General features: G+C 41.3%; 1 long non-coding RNA gene across 1 annotated transcript in view; it reads right to left on the bottom strand.

The window, feature by feature from the left end:
• Positions 1–8,884, bottom strand: part of LOC147658827 (uncharacterized) — a 63,878-nt gene extending 54,994 nt beyond the window's left edge. Inside the window, exon 1 of the long non-coding RNA XR_015291362.1 lies at positions 8,169–8,884. This is a non-coding gene — a long non-coding RNA (uncharacterized LOC147658827). The remainder of the gene's footprint in view (positions 1–8,168) is intronic.

Here is an 8,884-nt window from a genome sequence, read left to right on the forward strand (position 1 = left end):
AAGAAAAGGAAAAAGAGTTAACCCTAATTAGGCCGGTTCCAATTTCTCCACAGCCCTATTATCCTTTGCATAATTCCCAGTCCCGAGTTACCCGCCTTCGACCAACGATTTGCATCTTAAGAAGCCGGGGTTAACGGGGGATATTCCCGAGGGATAGTAATTCATCTTCCTTTTGCCGGGGAAATTTGTTCGCAGGAACGTCACCGCAAAGTTTCGACCGAGTTCAGGAAGATCTGGCCGTGCAACAATCATCTCTGAGAGAGAGAGAGAGAGAGAGATATCGTCTCGTCGGTCTGTTCACTTGGCGAGAAAAGAGAACGAATTCGGGGACGAGGATGAACGTATTGTGGTAAAATGTTGCCCGTTTCCCAGGGATTGGAACGGAAGAAGCTTTGCTACGTGTACGCAGACGCGGCACCGTGGGGGAGGGAGGGGGTCATAGGTCAGTTCCGCATGGCGGATAGATTTATCGCTTTTGTCGCGCAAAATCCCCGCGGCACAAAGGCTTGGAAAAATTGCGCGATGACGCGATGACCCGTCTAAGAAAAAGAAACCGCCGCCTTCCCTCTCCAACCTCCCAACGGTGATTCATCGATTCACCGTGAAATTAGCGAGAATCACAAGATCTTGCTTTGCTTCGTTGATTTATCGCCCGATCTTATACGGAGGAATTGTCGAACGAGATTTTCCACAATCGATGGAATTGCATTTATTTGGAATAATTCCATCTCGTTTCTACTCGGAAGAATCAACAAGGAGCGAATACGTAAGGAGCCTGTGCATCCTTTTCATCGGTGGAATCGCGGCAGAGAAACAATTCCTTCGTAAATATCAATAACCAGGGTGGCGCGGTCCGTGAGAATTCATCGACGTCACTCGGAGTACTCGGCTTCCCCCTCCCACATCCACCTGTACATCCATCCACCACCGGCCGAGAGGAGATAGGATCGAGGACATTTCCGAGATGTTCTCGAAAATCACCGGAGGTATCCTGAGACCGATGCTAATGCCCTGATGCGACATCTGCATCCTCGAGACGTCACGCAGATATGTCGAGTATCTCTTGGACATTACTGCATGTATGCGGCGGAGCAGACATTTCGCGGGTGGAGCAGGAACAGGAGCAGGAACAAGTGGAAGCTGGAGTGTCGAACGGAGGGGTGGGAGGCCAGGCGGGGGAACAGGAACGTGTTATTGCACGATGAAGAACTCATCAACGTGTTTCAACCATCGTGTTCGTGCTCGTTCGTGTGCACCCAGACCAGGCATCGAGCACAAAGGCATCGGCCAACTCGTCGACCAACAGATCGCGAGCTGAAAATCCATGTAGCCATCCACCGTGGCCCGTGTGTATATAGATGGCGAGGCCACGGTTACGCGTTCCCCCTATCCTTATCCACATCCGTGTGTCTATGTGTGTATATGTACGTTCTGTGCAACAACCGTATCTCGGCCTCTTCTCCAGGAGAAGAGCGTTATCGACCACTTAAGGCAATTTACTTCTCGGATCACTTGCCAAAAGCGGGAAAGGAGCTGGTTCCCATCCTCACAGACCGATTCTCCTAGGTGACTCCCTCCGTCAAAGATATTCGTAAACGTTCCTGCCGATCTTTCACCTCGTACGTATGCACGTTCGATACCTGATTACTATCGCTTCATCCAACGTGTTTCTTCTACACCTAAGATTTATATATACACCACACGATGGTAATTCGAAACTAGTTGTTTCGTTACTTTATATACCAAACACGATCGTTTGTTCGTTTACTTACGATCCGTTCTACGAAGAAACCCTTCAAAGATATTTATCATTGTACAAAAGACGTCGCAAGAGGGAATATACCGGAATAGGGAAAATCGAACTTTCTCTTCCCCTTTAGAAGCTCCGCAAAATCCATCCATTCAAGGAAAAATTCCTGGCGCGTTTCGACGTTTCGTCCAAGACTGCGCAAGGGGTTAAATGTTCCATCCGGTTCGAGGATCTTCTTGTGGAGGACGACCGTTGATTTATAGAAAAAGTTATCGAATTGCTCAAAAGCTTATTTGGTGGCCCGTTTCGAAAAGGTTTCGAAGGAGTTTGTCGTGCCACGATGACCCTTTCCACGTTCGAGAAAACTTTGTCGCGCGGAAAAGCCACGAGACCGTGTCCTCGATTTCTCGAACGCACCGTGATCGAAGCGCAAAGAGAATTTTATGATTTAATTTTCCATCGGTCGCGACACGCAATAGTTCTGTTCGTGATCTCCGGATCAGGATGGCAGTTGGCCAAACGTGAAATGCACGAAATTACACGCCATCCCTTTATTCTCTCTCTCTCTCTTCGTCCCTACCGGTGAAAAATGTTTTACGATCAAACTTTGCGATCGCCGTTTAAGCAACATATCGCGGACGCGACCACCGCTGAAAGCTCCAACGATCGAACTTGGCAAAACATCGTGGCTAAACCATCGTCGTGTATCTGTTTCCCCCTCCACTTTTGCCTCTGCAATTGATTTATCGCGATTGTCGCGTGAAAATTGGGGAGGGCCAAATGTTTCACGACTGTTTTTCCCGCTAAACCGCCAAGAACGAAACTCGGGAGGTTGTAATTCATTCTATATAAATAGAGAAATTTCGATCGAATTTTAATTTTGATCGATTTTTTTTTTTTTTTTTTACGTTTACTATAGATAGATGGGACGAGCGTAATTGTTTACGCTTTAATCCGTTATTTCGTACGCGCGATGACGCAAAATATTTTTGGAGATTGATCGTTCGACACACGTCGTTGTCTATTAACCAAAATGGAGAGAATGGATTTCACGATCGAGGGAGCACGATCGAAATCGGAGGGTACGATCTTCCGCTAACCGGTTGACGAGTTACGATCGTGGAAATGGTGAAAATAATCTCTCGCGATGCGAAAAGCGTTGGGACGAGATAGCGACAGGTATGGCGAGAAAAATAGAAAAAATGAAGAGAGTGGAAACGAGGCGGGTGGAAATTTTCACGCTGAACCGTGAAACCAACGACGAGGTTATAAACTTTGATTTCGATTCGGGTATTGGTTCCGAAAGGTGAAAAATTACCGATTGTGTCCAACCCTTTGTCTCTCGACTCGTTTCACGCACCCGATCCCCGCTTCGATTCGAATCGGACACTTTAAACATCGAGGAGTTTAAACCGTTGTATCGATTCGAATTTAAGCGGTCCATATGACTGGTTTCACGGTTTTCGGTGTCGAAATTCCGACTAAATTTCCCCATTTCGGGTACAATCGAGTCGCTTCAACGTCGCCATCATCGTCGTGATGAAACGATCGTGATGAAATCGCGGCGTTTAATCGTGGTGAACGGTGGCGCGAGTCGTGGCCAATGAGCCGGCGATTTCGACGATGGAACAAAATTTCTCCCGTCTGGGTATAGAGGATGGCTCATTTATCTTGGACGACACACGGCGGAGCATGGATTACGTGCCTCGAATGCGCGCGTCTCTCTCTCCTGCAGGAGATCTCGTTGGAAAAGTGGCGCAATATTCCCATACGTATATACGTTATACTTTCGAAAACACAGTCGATCTGGTGGGACGGATTTCAATGTCTATCTCCGACGAGACATCGACGTAACAACGAGTCCTCGAACGAGAAATGCTGAGACGTAGAGACGCGGGGGAGAGGAGCAATTTAAGTGACAATCGTATTCGTGGGAGACACGAAAAACGATCGAAACGAAATGGAAAGAAACGCGATATTTGTTGATGGAAGGATCATCCCCGACTATTCTAATCGCGAGGCTTATCGATTGTAGGCGAGGCTTGGCGGTTTATCGGTCTACTGATAGAGGTGTACAATTATCGAGGATTCTAAGGTTGAGGTGGCGTGGTAGTCATCGAGTGCTTCGTGGCCGAATATTGCAGTTAGTTGAAAGTTCTAATTGCGGTGTATTATCCACTTTGAGAACTCTAATTGCATTTCCCACAGGGTGGAACTTGCGAAGATTCTTTCCACTTCGATCACCGAAACATCGAGTGTCCCTTTCATCCAACTTTTCCAAAGTGTTATTGCTAATTATATGTATAATTGTCGAGGAACTTCGATTGCCTGATACTCCACTTTTCCGATCGAACTTTAAATTAAACTCGGCAAAATCGTACCACGATATTCGATCCGCTTCCACTCCCAATCGTTATCCTATAATACTATCGTTATCCTGATATTCGGGATCCGATCGTTATATTAAGATTCTTGGTGAATCTTTCGAATTATTACGAGCACGAATAAAGCTGCTAAAGGAACTGTGGCGTAGATGCGCGAACCGCAAGTTTTGATGAAACGCCTCTCTCCCTTCTAACGATGACTCGACAACTTAAGTTCTTGCGTCTCTCGCGGAATCGAGACACGTGCACGCGTTCCAACGACAAGGTTCGAAAGACGAACTCTCTGACACGCTTCTCTAACCTCTTTCTTTGATAGTTACTCCGCGACTTCGTTCTCTCCACGGATTACTCTTCAAGACGTAATCATACTTGGAGCAACTTGCTCCTTTCATTCCCGCCTACCCGACATCCATTCCGCGCCCTCTTTTGTTTGATTCAATACCAGCTACCGTGTACGCTTACCAGACACAACGTTCCGGCACGCCTCTAAAACGAGAATATTGTGCCTTGTGTATCGATATCCACTATCTTCTTTCCGGATATATCCGAATATATTTCGCTCATATATTCGAACGTGTTTGTCCTCTGTTTCACTTAAATTGACGTCTCAAGCAGACATTTCTCCCCGTTTTTTTTTTTTTTTTTTCATTCATGAAAGATATCCGTCCGACTTTGCGATTTTTCCTACGAAAGGAAGACCCAATCGTATTTTTTTTATCAATTTTCTATCCAACAGTTTTATTGCTTTGGAACAAATTTCTGACGTTCGATAAAACTTACAAGGTGTGTGGAAGAAGTGTGTCAAGCTGAGAGATAACTGCATGGCGTTAGAGAATTTTTCAAACTGGGTTATCGGTTTTGAAAAATTTTAAATTTAAAGTTCGCGCGCGAGTAATAATCGTATTTCGAAGAAACGAAGCAACAAAGAGTATTGTTTTAATATCATGCTAATGTAACTTTTCAACTTTTTAATGTAATTAATACGTTATTGATCATTAATAATCATCTACGATTTAAAAAATCCATTACTACTAAATCCTCGAACAATTGATTGAATATAATCTCTAATATAATTACGAATAATCTGTTTGGCATCGTTTCAAACCTTTCAGCTACACATAAAATATTATAAGCACATCTTTTAAATATTCCATTAGATCATATAAATTAATGGATATCGTACTTTACATTTGACATGTTAAGCGCAGTTTAATGCGAACCGTCAGTTTTCCATATATAAATATAAATAAGTACGAAAAATATCGCGCATCGAATTGTCCACGTCGAATTTCATCGATCGAACGTCTGAATAAGAAATATCGTGTCGAATATTCGTACATGTTGGCGGTTCGAATATCATCTTCGACAAATTCGAGAGATTTTTAACATGTGTCCTGGACAATTGCCGAGTGCTCAAGTGCATGCGAGATTTGCATACCGACAAATCGACGTGTAGATTTTCTGATAACAGTTTCGCGTGTATTCGTACGAACTTGGATGGAAACTTTCGACTTTCGTTCCATCTACCACTCGGTATGACCCACTTTTAAACACGTTTCTATACGCGTTTCTAATACGAGTAATACGAGTAATGAGAGATTAAACAACTCGAGAGCGAAGTTGATGATCGTGCAGAAGCATTTTAATGATTGATCGATATAAATGACACACGAAACGTTAACTTTGATAGCTGTCGTTACGTGTGAGTGATTTTCAACCGGCGATGCTTATCAATAAATTTCTAATTTCGTTCGATCCACATTTTACACGAATTTAGAAATTACACAGATATATAACTCTTCTAATTATTATAGAACTCGACTTAATATCGTGTTAAACGACTGTAATAACGGATTGTGATAACGGATACATAGTTGAAACAATAATGTTATTAATTTTTAAATGATGTCAGATTTTTGCATATAAGATATGATGTCAAAGAGACAATTTCGTTTCCAAAAAAATCATCGCCCTTCGATACATATGTGTATTTTTACGAACCGGAAATTCATATTTGAGGGACGAAAACAATCCTAACATTGGAAAATATATTTCACGAAAAGAATTGTTTGGTTTAGGAGAATAGTCCAAATGTAACAATTACGTCTCAAACAAAAAATTAAACTATTTAAACTTTGAAAAGAATTTATTTGTTTAAAAAGTTATTGTATTTGTTGTTACTATTTATTTGTATTTCCTTGATTGCTTCTATAAAAAACAATGGAAAGAAATAGAAAATGACAAGAGTGGAAGCTTCGATTAATTTTTCAATAATCGTTCACCATTGTATGTAAAACTGATCATAGATTCGTCGCATAAACAAGATTCCATAAATCATATTTCGAAGAAAAAATCTATAATATTGGAGTAAAAACCGTTCACAAAACCCCTACTTCTCGATACATTTACATCTCGAATACTCGAATAAATACTCAACAATCTGTAGAAAATTCAATACTGCACAGAATTCGACTCAATCTCGCATTTCTATCACAAAAAATTTCAAACTAATAGATAATTTAAACTCTCCTCTCTCAAATTTAAAATTTTCCTCCGTAAAATGCATATACTCAATGCTTTCGAACAAATCCAACATGAAAATAGTAACGATATCTGTGACTGATATCAAAGTTTAAACGTTGATTTCGAATGTTCTTGCTTTCCTTATTCCTCTTCCTTTATCGGAGGAAACGGTATCGAAATTCTTCACGTCGAAAAGTTCACGGTGCAAGTAATTAAGATCTTACAGGCGCGTAATGGCCGCATAAATCGGCCGGTCGTAACTTGTAATCCACTTTCGAGTTTCGCGAGGGAACATCGCGCCGGCATTGCCGCCTATGCCGCGTAAATTTCCCCGCCGGTTTATGCAAATTATTGATGGAACCCAGGGCTAATACATTGTTGCGCGTCCAACCAGAATCGCCTACGCTCAAACGCATATACAATCGTAACAAAAGTTTTCATACGTTATCTTACAAGAGAATTTAGATAATCCGAAAATTCTCATTTCAAGGAACATTCCTTGTATATAGACAATAACATTATACGTGAAATAATGTTTCTTAGAAAATTTCTTTAAAAGATTGAAGCAAACTTAAAATTTCAGCGTTTCTTCATATTTTAAATATAATTTTATTGGAACGTATTCTCTATGATATTAATGTTTGACTAAAGAAATTTTCGTTAATTTTGATAATGTTCAGTTGAAATCGCGTAAGATGTACGAAATTTTTTGCTAACGATTATGTATACACAAGGAAAGTCTTGATGTCGAAACATTTTCTGAGAATTACGAAAGCTAGTCTTCTTCCTGTTCCACCTAAATACGCCATAACGATATGATAAATAAACATCGTTACGTCGCGAAATGAAATTTATTTTTGATTTAAAAATACGCCGGAGGCAATGACGACTTAAAATGAGACTTGTATGTATAGGTTATAATTTCGAGAACGATGATAAATGAAAATATTAGGCGATATAATGCGTCATTAAAAACTATTATGAAATATGATTTGCCTTTTTTTTTTTAGAAACGTGTAAAATATGATTAACCGATTATATGGTAAAATATTATGCCTGTTTTGACCGATTTCTTCTATATTTGAAACGCATTGTATACACATATATAAGAATAAAGAATGGAAAAATTTCTACGATAAAATCAGAAGTAAAGAACGGTACGATTGTAGAGATATATGGTTCAATACGCCTAGAAGATAGGTCCATATGGCATACAGACATGATTCTTAAATCCCTGAAGCGACAGAGCGAAATCAGTTTTACGCAGACGCGCCGAAACTTGAACGCGAACGAGTCTCTGAGGCCGAATCTATCACTGTCAACGGTCCGATTGCATTAGAGAGAATCGCGGAAGCGAACGATCAATTCCGAAATATTTTTATCATAAACGTATATCATAAAACGCGATCGAAATCACGTTCGACTAATCGGGCGTTTCTGCTAATTAACCTGCGCAATCAACGAGAAAGCGAATCCGCCACCGTGAATATGTATTATTGTCTAAGACTCACCTATAGAACGTCACGATGCTAGTAGCTCCGCTGTGCCAGCACTATACAACACACATACACACGAGAAGTACGGTCGCACGAAGCACGCGATCCACGAGACTCCAATGTCGAAGAATAGATCGAAGCTGGTACGTCTTCGATATTCTTGTTGATGCCTCCTGGAATGATTCGATTCCGATATATCAAACGCTTCTTTATCACGACACTGTGTGTTTCTTGGTTCCCGAATCACAGTTTCACGAATAATTATCACACGACACTGCTAAACAATCGAATACACAATCACCGAAAGGGCAGCTCTTCTACTTATACATATATACATATACGTACATATACATATGTATATCGATGACGGTGTCACGTTGTCGTTTTACAGCAACCGGATTGTTCACTATTCTCACGAGGAACTCTGTCGTTCGATCCAGCTGCAAACGGGAACAACGTTTCCGGTGAGAACAAAAGCTTCGAGCGAATCAAACGTCATCTTGTTGCAAAGATCTGTGCATCGTTCCGTCACGCTGTTGCCGATACGTGCGTGACGCGTCGTAACTTGTCGGTGTTGCGACTATACCGATATAAATAAGAAATATTTCGAGAAGTAACACTATAAATGCGCAAGACGAAAGATATATGAACACTACGACACACCGAAAAATCACGAATACGGAAACAAAGATTCCAGAACACGGTACACAACACGTAACGTCGCCTCGAAG

This window comes from Apis florea, unplaced genomic scaffold, assembly GCF_048593485.1.
Source record: "Apis florea isolate Af1SG1 unplaced genomic scaffold, ASM4859348v1 contig_1615_pilon, whole genome shotgun sequence".
NCBI lineage: Eukaryota > Metazoa > Arthropoda > Insecta > Hymenoptera > Apidae > Apis > Apis florea.